Source organism: Hylobates moloch, unplaced genomic scaffold, assembly GCF_009828535.3.
Source record: "Hylobates moloch isolate HMO894 unplaced genomic scaffold, HMol_V3 SCAFFOLD_15, whole genome shotgun sequence".
Lineage (NCBI taxonomy): Eukaryota > Metazoa > Chordata > Mammalia > Primates > Hylobatidae > Hylobates > Hylobates moloch.
The window spans coordinates 42,044,615-42,066,044 of NW_026652290.1; the positions used below are offsets into that span (position 1 = coordinate 42,044,615).

Consider the following 21,430-nt stretch of genomic DNA (forward strand, 5'->3'; position numbering starts at 1 on the left):
TGCCCACTTTTTGATGGGGTTGTTTGTTTTTTTCTTGTAAATTTGTTTGAGTTCATTGTAGATTCTGGATATTAGCCCTTTGTCAGATGAGTAGGTTGCAAAAATTTTCTCCCATTCTGTAGGTTGCCTGTTCACTCTGATGATAGTTTCTTTTGCTGTGCAGAAGCTCTTTAGTTTAATGAGATCCCATTTGTCGATTTTTGCTTTTGTTGCCATTGCTTTTGGTGTTTTAGACATGAAGTCCTTGCCCACGCCTATGTCCTGAATGGTATTGCCTAGGTTTTCTTGTAGGATTTTAATGGTTTTAGGTCTAACATATAAGTCTTTAATCCATCTTGAATTAATTTTTGTATAAGGTGTAAGGAAGGGATCCAGTTTCAGCTTTCTACATATGGCTAGCCAGTTTTCCCAGCACCATTTATTAAATAGGGAATCCTTTCCCCATTGCTTGTTTTTGTCAGGTTTGTCAAAGATCAGATAGTTGTAGCTATGCGGCGTCATTTCTGAGGGCTCTGTTCTGTTCCATTGATCTATGTCTCTGTTGTGGTACCAGTACCATGCTGTTTTGGTTACTGTAGCCTTGTAGTATAGTTTAAAGTCAGGTAGCGTGATGCCTCCAGCTTTGTTCTTTTGGCTTAGGATTGACTTGGCGATGCGGGCTCTTTTTTGGTTCCATATGAACTTTAAAGTAGTTTTTTCCAATTCTGTGAAGAAAGTCATTGGTAGCTTGATGGGGATGGCATTGAATCTATAAATTACCTTGGGCAGTATGGCCATTTTCACGATATTGATTCTTCCAGCCCATGAGCATGGAATGTTCTTCCATTTGTTTGTATCCTCTTTTATTTCATTGAGCAGTGGTTTGTAGTTCTCCTTGAAGAGGTCCTTCACATCCCTTGTAAGTTGGATTCCTAGGTATTTTATTCTCTTTGAAGCAATTGTGAATGGGAGTTCACTCATGATTTGGCTCTCTGTTTGTCTGTTATTGGTGTACAAGAATGCTTGTGATTTTTGTACATTAATTTTGTATCCTGAGACTTTGCTGAAGTTGCTAATCAGCTTAAGGAGATTTTGGGCTGAGACAATGGGGTTTTCTAGATATACAATCATGTCATCTGCAAACAGGGACAATTTGACTTCCTCTTTTCCTAGTTGAATACCCTTTATTTCCTTCTCCTGCCTGATTGCTCTGGCCAGAACTTCCAGCACTATGTTGAATAGGAGCGGTGAGAGAGGGCATCCCTGTCTTGTGCCAGTTTTCAGAGGGAATGCTTCCAGTTTTTGCCCATTCAGTATGATATTGGCTGTGGGTTTGTCATAGATAGCTCTTATTATCTTGAGATACGTCCCATCAATACCTAATTTATTGAGAGTTTTTAGCATGAAGGGTTGTTGAATTTTGTCAAAGGCCTTTTCTGCATCTATTGAGATAATCATGTGGTTTTTGTCTTTGGTTCTGTTTATATGCTGGATTACATTTATTGATTTGCGTATGTTGAACCAGCCTTGCATCCCAGGGATGAAGCCCACTTGATCATGGTGGATAAGCTTTTTGATGTGCTGCTGGATTCGGTTTGCCAGTATTTTATTGAGGATTTTTGCATCAATGTTCATCAAGGATATTGGTCTGAAATTCTCTTTTTTGGTTATGTCTCTGCCAGGTTTTGGTATCAGGACGATGCTGGCTTCATAAAATGTGTTAGGGAGGATTCCCTCTTTTTCTATCGATTGGAATAGTTTCAGAAGGAATGGTACCAGTTCCTCCTTGTACCTCTGGTAGAATTCAGCTGTGAATCCGTCAGGTCCTGGACTCTTTTTGGTTGGTAAACTATTGATTATTGCCACAATTTCAGAACCTGTTATTGGTCTATTCAGAGATTCAACTTCTTCCTGGTTTAGTCTTGGGAGGGTGTATTTGTCGAGGAATTTATCCATTTCTTCTAGATTTTCTAGTTTATTTGCATAGAGGTGTTTGTAGTATTCTCTGATGGTAGATTGTATTTCTGTGGGATTGGTGGTGATATCCCCTTTTTCGTTTTTTATTGCATCTATTTGATTCTTCTCTCTTTTCTTCTTTATTAGTCTTGCTAGCGGTCCATCAATTTTGTTGATCTTTTCAAAAAACCAGCTCCTGGATTCATTAATTTTTTGAAGGGTTTTTTGTGTCTCTATTTCCTTCAGTTCTGCTCTGATTTTAGTTATTTCTAGCCTTCTGCTAGCTTTTGAATGTGTTTGCTCTTGCTTTTCTAGTTCTTTTAATTGTGATGTTAGGGTGTCAATTTTGGATCTTTCCTGCTTTCTCTTGTGGGCATTTAGTGCTATAAATTTCCCTCTACACACTGCTTTGAATGTGTCCCAGAGATTCTGGTATGTTGTGTCTTTGTTCTCGTTGGTTTCAAAGAACATCTTTATTTCTGCCTTCATTTCATTATGTACCCAATAGTCATTCAGGAGCAGGTTGTTCAGTTTCCATGTAGTTGAGCGGTTTTGAGTGAATTTCTTAATCCTGAGTTCTAGTTTGATTGCACTGTGGTCTGAGAGACAGTTTGTTATAATTTCTGTTCTTTTGCATTTGCTGAGGAGAGCTTTACTTCCAACTATGTGGTCAATTTTGGAATAGGTGTGGTGTGGTGCTGAAAAAAATGTATATTCTGTTGACTTGGGGTGGAGAGTTCTGTAGATGTCTATTAGGTCCACTTTATGTAGAGCTGAGTTCAATTCCTGGATATCCTTGTTAACTTTCTGTCTCGTTGATCTGTCTAATGTTGACAGTGGGGTGTTAAAATCTCCCATTATTATTGTGTGGGAGTTTAAGTCCCTTTGTAGGTCACTGAGGACTTGCTTTATGAATCTGGGTGCTCCTGTGTTGGGTGCACATATATTTAGGATAGTTAGCTCTTCTTGTTGAATTGATCCCTTTACCATTATGTAATGGCCTTCTTTGTCTCTTTTGATCTTTGTTGGTTTAAAGTCTATTTTATCAGAGACTAGGATTGCAACCCCTGCCTTTTTTTGTTTTCCAGTTGCTTGATAGATCTTCCTCCATCCCTTTATTTTGAGTCTATGTGTGTCTCTGCACGTGAGATGGGTTTCCTGAATACAGCACACTGATGGGTCCTGACTCCTTATCCAGTTTGCCAGTCTGTGTCTTTTGATTGGAGCATTTAGCCCATTTACATTTAACGTTAATATTGTTATGTGTGAATCTGATCCTGTCATTATGATGTTAGTTGGTTATTTTGCTCGTTAGTTGCTATTGTTTCTTCCTAGCCTCGATGGTCTTTACAATTTGGCATGTTTTTGCAGTGGCTGGTACCGGTTGTTCCTTTCCATGTTTAGTGCTTCCTTCAGGAGCTCTTTTAGGGCAGGCCTGGTGGTGACAAAATCACTCAGCGTTTGCTTGTCTGTAAAGTATTTTATTTCTCCTTCACTTATGAAGCTTAGTTTGGCGGGATAGCAAATTCTGGGTTGAAAATTCTTTTCTTTAAGAATGTTGAATATCGGCCCCCACTCTCTTCTGGCTTGTAGAGTTTCTGCTGAGAGATCAGCTGTTAGTCTGATGGGCTTCCCTTTGTGGGTAACCCGACCTTTCTCTCTGGCTGCCCTTAACATTTTTTCCTTCATTTCAACTTTGGTGAATCTGACAATTATGTGTCTTGGAGTTGCCCTTCTCGAGGAGTATCTTTGTGGCGTTCTCTGTATTTCCTGAATCTGAATGCTGGCCTGCCTTGCTAGATTGGGGAAGTTCTCCTGGATAATATCTTGCAGAGTGTTTTCCAACTTGGTTCCATTCTCCCCATCATTTTCAGGTACACCAATCAGACGTAGGTTTGGTCTTTTCACATAGTCCCAAATTTCTTGGAGGCTTTGTTCATTTCTTTTTATTCTTTTTTTCTCTAAACTTCCCTTCTCTCTTCATTTCATTCATTTCATCTTCCATCAGCGATACCCTTTCTTCCAGTTGATCGCATCTGCTACTGAGGCTTCTGCAATCTTCGCGTAGTTCTCGAAACTTGGCTTTCAGCTCCATCAGCTCCTTTAAGCCCTTCTCTCCATTGGTTATTCTAGTTATCCATTCTTCTAATATTTTTTCAAAGTTTTTAACTTCTTTGCTATTGTTTTGAATTTCCTCTCGTAGCTCAGAGTAGTTTGATCGTCTGAAGCCTTCTTCTCTCAACTCATCAAAGTCATCCTCCATCCAGCTTTGTTCCGTTGCTGGTGAGGAACTGCGTTCCTTTGGAGGAGGAGAGGTGCTCTGTTTTTTAGAGTTTCCAGTTTTTTTGTTCTGTTTTTTCCCCATCTTTGTGGTTTTATCTACTTTTGGTCTTTGATGATGGTGATGTACAGATGGGTTTTTGGTGTGGATGTCCTTTCTGTTTGTTAGTTTTCCTTCTACCAGACAGGACCCTCAGCTGCAGGTCTGTTGGAGTTTACTAGAGGTCCACTCCAGACCCTGTTTGGCTGGGTGTCAGCAGCGGTGGCTGCAGAACAGCGGATTTTCGTGAGACCACAAATTCAGCTGTCTGATAGTTCATCTGAAAGTTTTGTCTCAGAGGAGTACCCGGTTGAATGAGGTGTCAGTCTGTCCCTACTGGGGGGGTGCCTCCCAGTTAGGCTGCTCAGGGGTGAGGGACCCACTTTAGGAGGCAGTTTGTCCGTTCTCAGATCTCCAGCTGCGTGCTGGGAGAACCACTACTCTCTTCAAAGCTGTCAGTCAGACAGGGACCGTTAAGTCTGTGGAGGTTCTTGCTGAGTTTTTGTTTGTCTGTGCCCTGCCCCCAGAGGTGGAGCCTATAGAGGCAGGCAGGCCTCCTTGAGCTGTGGTGGGCTCCACCCAGTTCGAGCTTCCTGGCTGCTTTGTTTACCTAAGCAAGCCTGGGCAATGGCGGGCGCCCCTCCCCCAGCCTCGCTGCCGCCTTGCAGCTTGATCTCAGACTGCTGTGCTAGCAATCAGCGAGACTCCGTGGGCATAGGACCCTCCGAGCCAGGTGCGGGACACAATCTCCTAGTGTGCCGTTTTCCAGGCCCGTTGGAAAAGCGCAGTATTGGGGTGGGACTGACCCGATATTCCAGGTGCCGTCTGTTTCCCCTTTCTTTGACTAGGAAAGGGAACTCCCTGACCCCTTGCACTTCCCGAGTGAGGTAATGCCTCGCCCTGCTTCGGCTCGCGCACAGTGCGCTTCACCGACTGTCCTGCACCCACTGTTAGGCACTCCCTAGTGAGATGAAACCGGTACCTCAAGCAGAAATGCAGAAATCATCCATCTTCTGTGTCGCTGGGGCTGGGAGCTGGAGACCGGAGCTGTTCCTATTCGGCCATCTTGGCTCCACCTCACTCCCTGCTCTGAAATTTTTAAATGACTCATAGCTCATCTGAAAAGGTCAAGGTGCAAGCAGGGTGGACACCTCTCTCTCTTCTCACGTTGTGGTCCTTCCCTGGCACCACAGGTGCTTCCTTTTGATTCACAGGGGTTATGATTCTGCTAAACACATGCCCCCCCAACCCCATATACACACACACACATTCTCTCTACATTGCTTCCGACGTCTGAGCTGCTAAAGCAGATGCAATGCACTCGGAGTGTGCCACGTGGCTTGAATTCTGTGAGCATTATTTCCATTTCTTTTCTTTATAAACATCAAATTTTGAAAAATCAATTTCAAAGTCTGAATGAAAAATTTCTTTTCTTTACCCTGAGTCTTTACTAATTTACTTCCAATTAGATCTAAATGAACATTTAAATGCTTATCAAAGAACACTTCTTCCACACCCAACCAGCAGGTAACACAGGTACCCTCGAACTGGATCTGCACCAAGGACCGGGGGCTTGTGAGAAAGCACACAGCATTGGGAGCTTGTGCTCAGGAATGTGGACAGTCATATAACGAAACAGTTCTCAACCAAAATTAACTACACATTTAATTCCGGAAAAGAAAGGTTACTAATTAGCAAGCAGAATTAAACATGTGACACTTAAAAGAAATCCTAATGGATGGTCTTGTCTGATTTTTACTGGGCAGTTACATGCCATAGGGAGAGTTACCTGTAATTGCCAGAGAGAGCTGGATCCATTTTTCTGTTCTGGTTTTGGATGGGTTTCTCTCAATATGTCAATTTTAGACAAAGCTCCTTAATTTTGCTTAAGTAGGGCTCTTAGCTCCAATCCCTCTAATCAAAATGTATTACTGGAAGACGTGATAAGCAGAATGTGTTTGGAGGGAGTGGGGTTATTTCAAGGGGTTATTTCTCAGAGGAGTCCTTGGGAGAAAGCAGCATGGACTCCAACCCTTACCTGAACTTTCTCCGTTCAAGCTGAGTGGGCTGAGACCCTCTGTACTAGGCATTGTGCACTTTTCCTCCAAGAGTTTTGGGGAAAGTTGGTTAAGAGCCAGTGATTCATCAGACATGCAGGAAAGCTGAAGCTGGTGCCACCATCTGCTAGCCCTGTGAGTTTGGGGAATGGGCCTGGTTGCCTTACTGCTGAATTCGGCCCCATGCCTGGCACATACCAGGGGCTGTCACAACTTGATAAAAGAATGGATGGAAGGACAGACAGAAGGCTGAATGGAGGCAGATAAACATGAGACCAACAAGAGGGCGAAGAGTTTCCATTTTGATTAGGCTCTGAAGTGCTTTCTCACATCTGGATTGTGGAATAAATGCATGAGGGGTCAACAAGGAGGTAAAAACAAAATGTGTAAGAACACACACAAGCAACTCGGAATGCTAGTGCTTTTCATGGAGACATGCAAACCTTCACAAATAGGATCCAAGAATGAGATTCCAAAAGTTGTGACATCTATCACTCACTCTTTTCCCCCTGAATCTCAGGTGGTTCCAGCTCTACCCACAGTCAAGGCCTTCGTGAGACAGGCTAAACAAGTTAGGAGAATTGTCTAGGAATCACGAAGGGCAAACAATGACTCACTGAAACCCTCAACACTCAAACGGATGCACATTGAAGTCTGAGGAGATAATGTCAAGGAAAACAAAATTAATGACCCAGTGGATAGTGAACTTAAGGATTAATACCCCCAAGGTAGAAATATGAACACAGTCTAGAACAGCGATGTGAAGAGAAATATAATATGAGCCACATATGTAATTTCAAATACCTACAAGCCACATTTTTACAAGTAAAGCTATATGAGTGAATATAATTTTGAAAATACATTTTATTTCACCTAACATACACAAAATGTTATTTCAACATATAATCAATTTTAAAAAATAATAGCAGAGCTTGCATTCTTTTTTCCTACTAAATCTTTTAAAGCTAGTATGCACTTTACACTGACAGCACATCTCACACAGCGTTTCAGGGTCCAGCACTCAACATTTCAGCATCTCAGTAGCCACACTGTGCATAGTTGTAGAGACAGGTGAATGCATGTACCAACAATGGGTATCATCAAACGAAGCAGCAGGTTTGGAGTGTACTCCCTTTGTGGGGCTTCAGTTATTTTGGTCTGCATTTATTTCCTGCGGATTCCTGCCATACAGTTTTAACAAGGCTGTCACTCGTAGTACTTGCCACCTCACTCGCAGGGTGACCACCTGACCCTGGCCTCCTAATCATAATTCAGGCTAATGCTGGAGTCCAAGAGAAGGGCCTTGTGACCAGGCAAGGCCAGTTAGAATCTGTCCCTAGGACTGATGTATAAAAGTGGGGGGAAGATGCTTTCTCTTTCCCCTGGGGTTGCTGGGATAGATTCTAGGTCTCTCCCTATCATAGAGACCTAGAATCATAGTCTGTCTCAGGATGGGGTCATGAAAAGGCAAAGAAACACCCTAGTTCCATGCCCTGAGGCCCTGGTTCAGGTCTCTCTCTCTCTTGCTTGGATTCAGCCACCTACTCCACTTCCTTCCCAGTAGTTGCTCTCGCTTCCTTAAGCCACTTAGGCTTGGGTTTCAGCCATTCCCACAACTCCAGCCCATGGCCATGGCCTCCCACTCCATGCCTAGGAGCCTGTCTCTAAGGCTACATGCCAGGCCACAGAGAGGTCACCAGCCAGATTCAAAGGCAGGACTTCATCTTTTTTTTTTTTTTTTGAGGCAGGCTATGTCCAAAAGCCTGTTGTCCAGGCTGGAGTGCAGTGGTGCAATCTCTGCTCACTGCAGCCTTGACCTCCCAGGCTCAACTGATCTCCCAACCTCAGCCTCCCGAGTAACTGGGACTAGAGGCACATGCCACCATGCCCTGCTAATTTTTTGTTGTTTTTTTTTTTGTCGTGGGCTGAAGGCATCTGCCTGCCTCGGCCTCCAAAAGTGTTGGAATTACAGACGTGAGCCACCGCGCCCAGACCAGGACTTCATCTTTTAAGTTTCATCAATGCTGCGCAGCGCTTGTTCCCTCCCTAGGTCACCACTTGGTTTTCAGATCTGCGCCCTCACACCTCCACCCAGCCAACAGATGTGTGCCAGAAGGCTGAACGGCTCCACCTGGCTGCAGACGCCCCTGGGGCTCCCCTTTGTTCTCCTCCACGAGGCCACCATCTTACCTCACTGCCCCTCCAGCATCCTGCCTTGAGAAGCAGAAGGGTGCCATGAGTTTGCCTTTTCGCTACAGGATCTAACTGGCCTCCTTGTGAACCATGTGAAAAGCCTATTCTGAAACACTGACCTTTTAGAATCAAGTGAACACAAAAGGAGACTGTTCCAGGCCCGAGGTTACAAACATAAAGATGATCATGTCCTCTGTCCATGCATGAGATTCTCACTGGTATTCCCGGCATGACAGCAAATATGTACTATGTTTACCCAGGAAACAGCCACTTAGGACGCTGGTGAGCTACTCCTTAGGGGGTTGTGGAAATAAAGCCCAATCTGGCCTTGACCCCATTGTAGAGCACGATTTACTGGGCGAATTCTAATAAATGTAAATTTAAATTTACATACAATGCTGTTCTTTTTGGAACCAAGATTCATTCGCTTAATGCTTATCAACTCTTCCTCCTGTTTAGGTCTAGTTCTCTCCTATGCAAGATTCCGACAGAAGCTGAGAGGAGCCTTCTGGTGTTTGATCGATACATTCCCTTGACAACAATTTATTCACCGTAGTGACAATGGATAGTCTTATGAAATCGTAAATAGCTGCTTTGAAAGTCCACAGGGGTGTGGACAGGGCTCTTCACTCTACCTCACATGATAGAAGTTTATAAGATAAGTAATTAAAATCCACAGTTCAAATTATTCTTGCTCCTCTTAGGAAGTTCAGCGTGCTAATTCAATGCTTAATGTTTTAAGGGCTATGGGAAGATAATGAGTGAAATTCATATCGAGCCATTAGCGGGTTTGTCTTTTTTTTTTTTTTTTTTTTAAAGAAAGCACTGAATGCCCCTGCAGGAACTAGTGCTAACCTACTGAGTCTGGTGCCTGTGCAGGGTGCAGGCAGAAAGGGTCCATAATTGGTATTTTGCTCATTTTCCTCCTGTAGCTCTGAACAGTGCAGGACACCAGCGCAAGGATCAGTGCCTCCCACCTCTCCTGCAATGTAGAGGCGGTGACTCCACTGTGAGTGCATGAATCCCTTCCTGCGGTGCTCCATCGCAAGTGGTCTCATTGTCTCCCTTCCTCTCCACTCTAGCTAGACAAGGACAGGTTTGTGGGGCCAAATGGGGTATGCTGTGCTAGCCAGGGATCCCTGCATTGACAGATGCAAACATCTGTAAAACGAGTCCTGTTCTTATGCGGGTGGGCAGACTTCCATGGGGGAAAATTCTTGCCTCAAAATAGCCAGACACCCATTCTTCGAGGCTTTCAAAACTTTTTTTATTATTATTTTTTTTGAGATGGAGTCTCGCTCTGTCGCCCAGGCTGCAGCGCAGTGGTGCGATCTCAGCTCACTGCAAGCTCTGCCTCCTGGGTTCATGCCATTCTCCTGCCTCAGCCTCCCGATTAGCTGGGACTACAGGCACCTGCCACCACACCCAGCTAATTTTTTGTATTTTTTAGTAGAGACGGAGTTTCACCGTGTTAGCCAGGATGGTCTTGATCTCCTGACCTCGTGATCCGCCCTCCTCGGCCTCCCAAAGTGCTGGGATTACAGGCGTGAGCTATAGCGCCCAGCCAAAAACTTTTATTTGCTAAACCCAAGGCAAGTTATCTAACCTGCTAGAACCTCACTTTTTCCTGTTCAAAATGGGAGCACAACACCAGCTGCCTGATTTGGTTATTGCAAGAACCATGTAGCTAACATGAGACTCCTTGAACAGCCTCCTCCACCAGGGTCTACCTGTAGCAGGCAATTGCTTTCCTTTCTTTTCCTTCACTAAAGATCATTTTTTACTGTGTTCCCATTTACCATGCACCTTCCCGATAAGACTACCCACTCATTCAAAAACCTGGAAGACCCAGACAAGTAAAAAATAAAAATCTTCCATGGACTCATGACCCCAGACAACCACTATTAATATTTTGTGTTTTCATTCCTGGGCATGGGAGCATTTTGCATAGTTGAGATCATGCTATGGATATAATTTGGCATATTCTCTTTTTCACTGAACATTATATGCATTTCCGCATGTCACTCTGCAGTCTCCAGAAACAACACTTTCCATAGGTGCATGTGTTTCCAGCCAGTGGGTGCTCAGGGTTTATTTAACCACACCAAGCTTTTCAAGAGTCTTGGCTTCCAACTTTTTGCTAACATGAACAATGCTGGTTAGTAAAGCCTTTCCTTGAGTTGGGCTTATTCTCTTGGGAGCAGTCCCCGAAGCAGAGTGATGGCATTCAGGGTGTGAACACGTCAAGTGCCTTGATGTATACTGCTGAAGGCTTTCCCTGTGCTCATGCCATAAGCAATGCTGCGGAAAGCCCATTGCACATCCACAGGAAGTACCTTTCAGGATTTCTGATTTTTTAAAATTGTGGTAAAAGACATATAACACAGAATTTACCATGTTAACCGTTTTTAAGTGTACAGCTCAGTACTGTTCACACTGTTGTGTAAGCTACGTCCAGAACTTCTTAATCTTGCAAAACTTAAACTTTATTCCTATTAAATGATATCTCTCCATTCCTCCCTCTCTCCAGCCCCCGCAACTCCCATTCTACATCCCGTCTTTGGATTTGACTATTCTGAATACCTCATCTAGGTGGAATCATGCAGTGTTTGTCCTTTGGGACTGGCTTATTTCACTTAGCATAGTGTCTTCAACATTCATCCATGTGGTAGCATGGGTCAGAATGTCCTTCTTTTTTTTTTTTTTTTTTGAGACAGAGTTTCACTCTTGTTGCCCAGGCTAGAGTGCAATGGTGCGATCTTGGCTCACTGCAACCTCCGCCTCCTGGGTTCAAGTGATTCTCCTGCCTCAGCCTCCTGAGTAGCTGGGATTACAGGCACCCACCACCATGCCTGGCTAATTTTTGTATTTTTTGTAGAGACGGGGTTTCACCATGTTGGCCAGGCTGGTCTCGAATGCCTGACCTCAAGTGATCCTCCCACCTCGGCCTCCCAAAGTGTTGGGATTACAGGCGTGAGCCACTGTACCTGGCCTGTCCTTCATTTTTAAGGCTGAAGGATATTCCACTGTACCTATAAACCATATTTTGTTTATCCATTCATCCAGTGACAGACACACGGGTTGCTTGCACCTTTTGGTGACTGTGAATAATGTTGATATGAACATGGATGTACAGCCCTGTAACATTTTTTTGGATACCTTGATACAAAATGATCTCATCCTTTTTCTTTGCACATTCTTGACTTCCACTTTCCTGTTAACCATATACCATTCCTTCCTCTTTTGTACCCTCACATGAATGAATGCCCTCTGCCAGAGAAGAGAAAGGATCCCAACCTTTGGAGGCTGAAGACTTGGCAGAAGAGTTTGACAGAGGACAGGAATCTACACTTGAAACTAAATCTGATGCAACCTATTCTTGGGCCAGAATATGAGAACTCGATTACAGTATTAGTTTTAAAATTTGTTTATTTTCCTTATACTGAAGATGTTAATTCTTTTCTGCAAATTCCTCTAAAGGTTAACGATCTTTACATTTTGATTACCTTTTATGAAGTATATGAGTTTAACTCAAATCTGTCAGTACGTTCTTTAGTGATTTCATTGAATCTTAGAAAATTCTGTACACTCTGAATTTCACAAATGTTTCTTTTTCTATTTTCTCTTGCTTTTTTTTTTTTTTTTTTTACAAGAAGAGTTACTGTTAGATCTCTCTGGAGTTTAAGTTGGCTATATAGGGTAAAGTGAAGATGTAAAATTTTATATTTTGGTTTTGAAAAAGTCTAACGACTTTCCCTGACCATTACAGCATAATTTCTCCCTCCCCAGTGACTCCTGATGCTTCTTTTAGCCAACATCGAATTCTTACAGACAATAGGACCTCTGTGGGACCAGAATCACGCTGTGTCCATTCCTCTCCTCCTCAACCTCTCTCCAGTTTTCCAGGATCTCTTTGTTACAGACTCTAGCCCTGAGAAACCTGCTGGCACCTGAAACCTTCCACAACCTTGCTTTAGAGAAAAGTAAAGAATGTAACAATTCAAATGTCTTCCTACAGAGGTGAGGAAATGCATTATGGCTTTTTGTAAATACAGAAGTCATGCCTATCATTTTATAATAATGTTGTGATTAGAATATGGTTGAGGCAGAGATTTTTCAAGTTGAAGGAAGCCCAAGAATGATCTACCTGGAGTTCTGACCCTATGAAGAACCTGAAGACCTGGGAGGTGAAACCAACTGCACAAACGCTGCAGCTAATGGTGGCAGGGCTGGAACTCACAGCCCTTGTCTTTGCTCCAAGCCATGATCCTCCCACTGTGACCTGCTGCCACTGTCCTCCCCTTTCTTGGATTTATTGGTGTTGCAATTAGGCAGGGAGGTGACCATTTAGCTAAAGACCCTATTTAGGGTATCTTAATTACTTTCATTCACACACTCAGCTACACAAAACCAAAGCACACAACTACCACCCTAAACCAGAGAAGAGAGAGCTGACTTACACCAACGCACTACTCTGGTCTGAGAGATGCTTACAGCGGAATGGTCTAGATGAAAGGCATCTTGCTCGTGCAGCAGCCTTTGAGAAAGGCAACCGACTGCCTTCCACTTCCCAGCAGGTCTATAAACTTGGGTTACACATAGATTTAAGTGTGCAGGGAAACCTGTATTCCTGAGATGAACGCACAGAAAAGGTGGCTGGATGACCAGCGGCATCTGCCCTGTGCGCTGGCTGTCCTCCTGGCCCACGCATGACAGGCTGCGCCCCACGCATAACAGGCTGCGCCCCACGCATGACAGGCTGCGCCCCACGGCAGGGATTTGGGGACTCAAGGCAGAGAACATGTCAGAGTAATTTGGGACAAACAACCACAAGATTTTCCCCAAACAGAATTATTTTAACCAGTGTACCGCCTAAAATTACGTAGAGAGAGTCTTATTGGACATAAAGAAAAGTTTCTTGATTACTTGAAAGTTAAAACTAAAGTGATTTCCAGCTGCAGATCTATGTATTTGTTGACTAGCGGGGAATGTCCTCTTTACGCATCTCCAGCTCTGTATTGTTGAATTGTGCAAGTAATGCTCTCAACCACCCACCAATTTATGCTGAAAAGATCACTTTTTCAACCTATGACGGCACGTATATATTCCTCTCATTCAACGGGGTGCTTCAGAAAAATAATGTGTGCTCTAGATGCAGAAGTGACCATTTCATGCCAAACTGTGTGGGTCAATTTGAGGCTTTGGAAACTCTCTTTTTAATTCCCTTTCCTCCTCCTTTAAATCCTCCCTGTTTTATGAGTTTCCTTGGATCCCAGAAAGGCAAACACTCCAGGCTTCATCCAGATCTTGCCTATAAGATTTCTGTCTATAAGAACTTCCCATTCACATTACCTCCCAAGTATGATACAGGAATTTCTTCTAGAATACCATATGATCCCGGAAGATCACACCCTAAGAAAAACTGGGCCTATGGGAAAAGCAGGGCTGGGCAGACCACTGAGGACCCACTGGATTTTGTAACCAGGGTCTTTGCAAAATCGAAAACAATCCCAATAAAAACATGAGTCCAGTCGAATCTCCCGGGCCCAGCCACAGCATCACGATGGCCCACCCAGTGCAGGCTCCTTCCCTGGGCCTCTGCTTCCTCCTTTAAGGGGAAAGTCCTTGAAAACATCCACTTCTAAATGACACCAGATTTGTCAACACTAAAAATAAGGTCCAGGGGTCCCCCTCTGCATCAACTCTTTTCTTTCCTCTTCTTTTAAACACAGGAGGACATGTGTTCACAGCGTCCTTATCTGTACTTGTAGCTTCCCCAAACACAGCAGAAACCAAAGTGGTTCTTGAGGCCACTAAATCAGCCACTTCTAGTACCAAAAGAAGGCCCTTCTACACTGTTCTTGGCTTTTTCCTAAGGGTCTTCATATACGGCGAAGGCATTCTGATTACATGTGTCATCAACACAGAACATTAACGTGCTAGGAGAAAACCTCATTACAACCTTTGAGTCCTACAGACGTCACACCTTGCCGAGTTCCCCATCAGCTCATTGGCTTTATAAAAAAAGTATTTATGGCTGGGCTTGGTGGCTCACACCTGTAATCCCAGCACTTTGGGAGGCCAAGGCGGGCGGATCACGAGGTCAGGAGATCAAGACCATGCCGGCTAACATGGTGAAACCCCGTCTCTACTAAAAATACAAAAAAATTAGCCAGGCATGGTGGTGGGTGCCTGTAGTCCCAGCTACTCGGGAGTTTGAGGCAGGAGAATGGCATGAACCCGGGAGGCGGAGCTTGCAGTGAGCCGAGATAGCACCACGGCAGTCCGGCCTGGGCGAAACAGCGAGACTCTGTCTCGAAGAAAAAAGAAAAGTATTTATTTTTATTGTGGTAAAGTATACATAATCTAAAGTACACAATTTTAACCGTTTTAAGGGACAGTTCAGTGGCATTAGGTATTTTACCACAACGAAGAAATGTAACTCTGCTAAAAACTAAAAAAGAATTCCAAGATAAGAAGATAATCATGTTATTTTTACTACCATCATCCTCCTTGTTTATTTTTAACCTGTCTTTTCTCAAATTTGGCTTTATAGATAGCAAATCAGTCCCAACAATATCACCAACAGCTGAGATCAAACTCCAGGAAAGAATGGAATGATTGTTATTATTTCTCATACTCCAAAAGCTTGAAGGGTTCTGAGCTAAAAGCATCTATAGAGTAAGTGGTTCTCTTCCATTCCAGGTTTACGTTTTAGGAAGACACAAGAGAGAAACTAAGCGCCTTGACAGCATGCAATGGAATCTTCTATGGTCAATGCAGGCTTTTGGTGGATGATTGATGGCTCAGGTCCAAACTGTGGCTGTGTGGCCTCAGGTAGATGGCTGAACCTTTCTGGGCCTCAGTTTACAAGCTATAAAATGAGAATAGCATGAGTAGATGAGTTAACATATGTAAGGCATTTTCAACACTTTATGGCACAAATAAGTCCTCATTAAATGATACCTAGTATTATTGAAAGGCCAAGATCCTGCAACCAAAATATTTTAGTTGAAGGACCCACTAATATGGCATTTTTATTGTGTGCAGCTAAACATCAAAATGTTTTAGAATTCATAAAAATACTGTAAATAACTTAAAGACATGAATAATTGTTCTTTCAGTGACAAAAATAAATATTCTTTTTTAACTTAAAAAGAAGGCTTATTGTTATTCTTGTTAGTCAATGGCACAAGAGTTGTTATTAGGAGAAAAAAATACTCTTGACAGCTTTGACTTAACTCCTACACACAGCGGATGTCATTTAATTTAAACGTACAAATACACACAAAGACAAGAGAAGAAATGCTTTTTTAAAACCATCCCCTCTTCAAAAATTACAGATGTCTTTCAAAACCCCACATCACATTTTTAGAGTTTATTTATAAAACTTTAATACTTTAAAGACATTTTATGTAAAACTTAATGCCTTAAACTCTGGAAACTTTTTATTCGTATCTTCTAGCAAAACAAAAGATTCCAGTGTCTCCCTTGACTACCAATGATGTTACCACCCTAGAATTTTCCCTAAATGTTGGAGAAAACACACAAGAAACATATAAGCAGAAAACCATGGGGGAGGGGCACCACCTTCAGAAAACCACATGTGGGCCTGCAGGTGCTGAAATCGTGGGCACCAAGGGCTGGTCCACACGGCCAAGCCATTTGGGCACTGTCTCCGTTCACCTCAGGCCCTGACACCGCACCCAGGGCAGGGAAGCCACAGCATTGAACTTGCAGGGGTGGCAAGAAACTGACTGAAGGAGGGGTCAGTTCCTACAGAAATTCCAGAGTGGTTTGGAATAATCCATTCCTGGCCAGAAAACCCTCTGCCATGGTGAGGAACCAGGTCAGAGCTGAGAACAGGTGCATGATGACATGCAGGAGAATCTTTTACTGTCAGGGGAGTCCCTAGATGACAAAGACAGCTGGTCACTACCAAAAATGGGCTAAAATCTGAGCTAGAGCTGCCCTGCCCAATAAAACAGCATGCCTCTCAGAGAAGCAGTTCTCTGATGTGAATCCCAAATTGAAGGAAGGCAGCTAGGAGCTCACAGCACAAAGACACTGCACTGTCAACAAGCCCCATGGCCAAGTATGAAACTGCCCACCAGGGCTGACGTTGGATGGCTGCAGTGTGGCCCCAGCTGGCGTCCACCTGGAGCAGTGCGGGTGCCTGAGTGCATCTAGTCAGCTACCTGGCTGGGTGGCTCCCATGCTAACCTATGCCAACCGGTGTGCTGGGTCTATTGTTTGTTCTTAGCCAGCGCTGCATTGGCACTGAGAGACTGAATGTGCAAATGGACAATGGGCAGACCATATGTAAAAACAGAACCTGATCCCCGGCCTGCAGCAACCTGTACAGGGAGCCAGCCCCTCATCTACAATAGTCAGCATGGAGCCAGCCTGCTCTAAGTCAGACTTGGAAGAAGTCAGACCTCTATTTCCAGCCACCATCCACGAAGCCAAACTATAATGATCAGCCCCAAATGGCCAGGAGTTGATTAATAAATGACAGCTGCCCTAATTCCACCCCGATTCACTGCTTCCAACTTAGAACCAACCAGACAGAGCCAAACATGCTCCCTTAACCGATCACACAGGATGCCCCATTTCTAGTTAGTTACCTGCAGCTCCCCCATGCCAACAGCCTCCAATCAGGGCATGCTTGGAGCCTTCCCTTCTTTCCACTGTGAGGCTTTCCCACCCCCTGCCTGCCTCTAAGTCTCTGCCAAACACAAGTGCTGGTGGCCAACACCCTCACTAGTGCAAGCTCTGGATAAATGGCCTCTGTTTGTTCTCACTTGGGTGGTCTTTGTTTATTTCCACAGTACAATGTCTCTCGTGCCTTCCTCACCCTTGACTCTCTATCTCTTTCTCTAATGTAAGTGGCACAAGGAAAAGTAATTAATTTCAGTGAAAGAGTCAACTGTTGCTCTGGAAAGAGGTCCAACTATACACAACCCGTACGAACGATCACAAAACACTCTCATCTCACTTTCTAGTAGTAAGTATGACTCATCCGGACAGCATCAATATGAAATATTCACTGATCTAGATTTCAAACAACCAAACATTCGCCTATATTCATCTGGTGACATAAGAGCTAAATGAAAAAGAAAAAATTAATATTAAGGGTTTGTTTTGAAATGCACTCTGCCGTCGATGCATATCAATGTGGTACCCTACACCTTCTATACCTGCAGAGCTGGTGGGGAATCATGCAGAAAACTGTTCAGAATCATGGACCCCTCCTCCTCGGTACCACTGGAGGCTAACTGAGCAAAGAAAGGTGAACTTTTCTGTAACATTTACGTATACTTATTTCTTCTAATTCTCTGAAAATTGGTGTTCCAAGTATAAAATATATGGTTAAGGAGATTTATCAAAATACTTGTTGATCAGAACCCCCGACTCTCCCAATATCCTGGGTAAGGGTCCCTAGGGTCCTTCTGAGCCCAGAGCCTCCCCTCGACCCCATGGAGTCCCCCTTCAGTGGTACCCCACACCCAGCACAGAGGTGGGCATGGTGGTTTCTGGGTAGATAAATTACTTCACTAACTATGGGGATGATGACACAAACCCTATATTAATTGGGTCAGTATTGAAGGAGAAATCGGGTGGCCAGGCTGTGAGCCTGCAGACAGTGACAGTTGACATGGCCCTTGGAGTCTTTGTACTATGGGCAGCCTGGCCCTGTCAGGGCAGGCATCTTCACCACCATTTCTCTTCTCATCTCTTCTTGGAGTATCTAATTATTGGAATCTTCCATTTCTGTCTCCTTCTGAGCAAACTGAGGACACGGGTGCTGGAATTCCTTAGTTCTGGAATGGCTTATCAGGACACCATCTTCTCATTTTCCAAACCATCTGAACAATTGATTGATAGGTGAGATAAAGGACACTCTGGAAAGGAATTATTCCTTCATGCCAGAGTTCTTTCTAAACCTCATCCATTTTCCTTTATAAAGGGATCCTTTAGATCTCTTTATAAATGTCATCTACTTCCTTAAGATAAATGGAAATTTTTCTTAATCAAGAAAATGTTAAAGTAAACACTGAAGTGTGGAAAGCATTTTATGTTTCTTCTGCTTAACATAAGTGTTAAATAACAGAAAACAAGGGTCAGAGCCATTTCAACAATGAACAAATATCAGTATATAGGACAAACTATCTCAAAACATACTGAAAACTTACAGTGAAAATTTTTCTAAGCAGACTTTTACCTGAGACTATCAAAACACTTCCCATAATGGAGGTTCTGATTCCCTATTTATCTAAAAATGTGCTTCTTACCTGCCCCCTCAACCCCCAAAACTATATTGCTGTTTGGCTGTAATCTGATTTTAATGTGTGTGCAATGTTGGGGGCAGGGGAGGCTTTATGGCCAATGATTAAAGCTCAAGCAAAGCAGAGACTTTGGACTTTGATGAGAAAATGTATGAAATTCCCAGGTGAGGCTGACCAAAAGTGGGGACACCAAGGAACAGATGCCAGCACTTTTTTTTTTTTTTTTTTTTTGAGACAGAGTCCCGCTCTGTCGCCAGGCTGGAGTGCAGTGGCGCGATCTCAGCTCATTGCAACCTCCGCCTCCCGGGTTCAAGCGATCCTTCTACCTCAGCCTCCCAAGTAGCTGGGACTACAGGCATGCACCACCACACCCAGCTAATTTTTGTATTTTTAATAGAGATGGGGTTTCACCATGTTGGCCAGGATGGTCTCAATCTCTTGACCTCATGATCTGCCCGCCTCAGACTCCCAAAGTGCTGGGATTACAGGCATAAGCCACCACACCTGGCCGATCCCAGCATTTTCTACTCCTCTCAGGAATAGCTTAGGACAGAATCACTTCATTATAATAGGACTGTACTTTTCTGTAAAAAGAATCCAGCTACAATGTGTAAAAACTGGCTGTTTGTTGAGGCACTGAATGTCTTTGCTAAAAGAAGGAACACGGGTGGGACTACATGGAGCCTCCTCTCAACGACGCACCTGTGGGCTGTACTGACCTGTCGTCCGGTTCCTCAAACACATCCCAGAGACAAGGACACAGGTTTCTCTAGGCCAGTGAAGTGCTCAGTTGTATGGACCCGCTTTGTGAAACTGTGTAGGGTCTGAGATGCTGCCCCCCTTGCACGACTAAGGACTTTATATAAGTGAATACTGCAGAAAGGGAGGCAGCTGGGTCAGGGAAAAGGGCCCTTTCTTTACCGACACTCACGCCCTGACTAACAGCCAGAGTAACTGCAGCACCAGCCCCCACACCCAGACCACAGGCGAAGTGATGGCAGTCGAAGGAAACTTTCTATGTGGGCACAGACTATCTCCCATTGACAAGGGATGGCGCACAATGCATTCTGTCTATGGGCAGGAGTAGCTGCCTCCCTCCCCAAGTAGAAAGAAGGGAGAGAAACCTTTACCTCCTTGGAGATGGGATGGAAAGGATCCTGGGTTCTTACCCTGACATTTTAAATATAAATAAAATACCTCCAGGGGTCAGAAAGCCTCATGAGTCTGGGCTTTTATGACCTAGAATTGTCTCTAAGATCTGAGCTTCATCCCTTTGGACATGTAAATACCTAGGAAGACAGTGCTCCAGTCTTCCTGGCACCTGGGGGCTTAAGTGTGTGTGTATGTGTGTGCGTGTGCACGCACATGAACGTGCACGTGCACGTGTATGGTGTGCATACATGCATGTGTGTATATATGTACTGTGTGAATACATATGTGGATGTGAATATGCTGTGCATGCATGTGTATGTGTATTTCTGTGTGTCTACATTTGTGTGTGCATATGCATGTGTGTGCATGTGTATGTGCACATGCACTTATGTATATGGTATGCATACATACACGTGCAGTTATATGTGTGCACCTTTACATGTATTTGTGTACATGCACATATGTGCATGTGTATATGCTTTGCATGTATGTGCATATGTATGTCTTTCTGTGGGTATATACATGTATTGTGCATGCGTGTGTGTATGCATGTGTGCATATGTATATGTGTGCATGTATATACACATATGCAGGTATGTATGTGGTACGTGTATATGCATGTTTGTATATGTGTATGTGTAAATGTATTTGTGTGTGTGTGTATGTGTGTGTAGGTGGAATTCTGGAGGGTCGGTCTGGTTATCGAATGTTCTAACCTTTAGTCATTGGTCACATCAACTAGTCACCAGCCCCTCTGGCCACTCTACACAGGCCCACAGCAAGATCTTAGGCACACAAATAGGGATTATGCTTGTTTTCTTTAACACTTTCTCCAAATTTTTCATAGGTATATTTGGCATGGGCATACACAGTCACCGTAGAAAATCCTTTTCTTTTCTTTTGAGATGGAGTTTCGCTCTTTCATCCAGGCTGGAGTGCAGTGGCACAATCTCGGCTCACTGCAACCTCCACCCCCTGGGTTCATCAAGCAATTCTCCTGCCTTGGTTTCCAAAGTAGCTGGGATTATAGGCGCCTGCCACCACGCCTGGCTAATTTTTTTGTATTTTTAGTAGAGAAAGAGTTTCGCCATGTTGGCCAGGCTGTTCTCGAACTCCTGACCTCAGGTGATCCACCTGCCTCGGCCTCCCAAAGTGCTAGGATTACAGGTGTGAGCCATCGTGCCCAGTCTAGAAAATTGAACAGTAACAAGTAATAGGCACTGTTTGCTTACTACATGCCAGGCACAACTGCAGGGCTTTGCATATGTTGTCTCCGTGAATCCTCAGAACAACATCCTGAAGCAGATCCTACAATTATCCCCACTGTACAGAGGAGGAATGGAGACCCTGGACTGAAGCCACTTTCCTAAGTTGCACAGCTAATCAGAAGTGGAGCTGAGATGTAAACCCCGGCTGCCTGACTCCAAACTTGACTGGTAAGCATAGTGTTCTAGACTTCCTTGTGCTTATTTTTAGACAGATCA

At 43.9% G+C, this 21,430-nt stretch overlaps 2 protein-coding genes across 4 annotated transcripts in view; both read right to left on the minus strand.

Annotated features, from left to right (window-relative positions):
* Positions 1-11,779, minus strand: part of RPL31 (ribosomal protein L31) — a 179,685-nt gene extending 167,906 nt beyond the window's left edge. The window contains exon 1 of the mRNA XM_058429107.1: positions 11,775-11,779. The gene's annotated coding sequence lies outside the window, so the exon portion shown is untranslated. The remainder of the gene's footprint in view (positions 1-11,774) is intronic.
* The window catches only part of NPAS2 (neuronal PAS domain protein 2), a 188,250-nt gene that overhangs the window by 146,002 nt on the left and 20,818 nt on the right, over positions 1-21,430 (minus strand). The gene's annotated exons all lie outside the window — the stretch shown is intronic.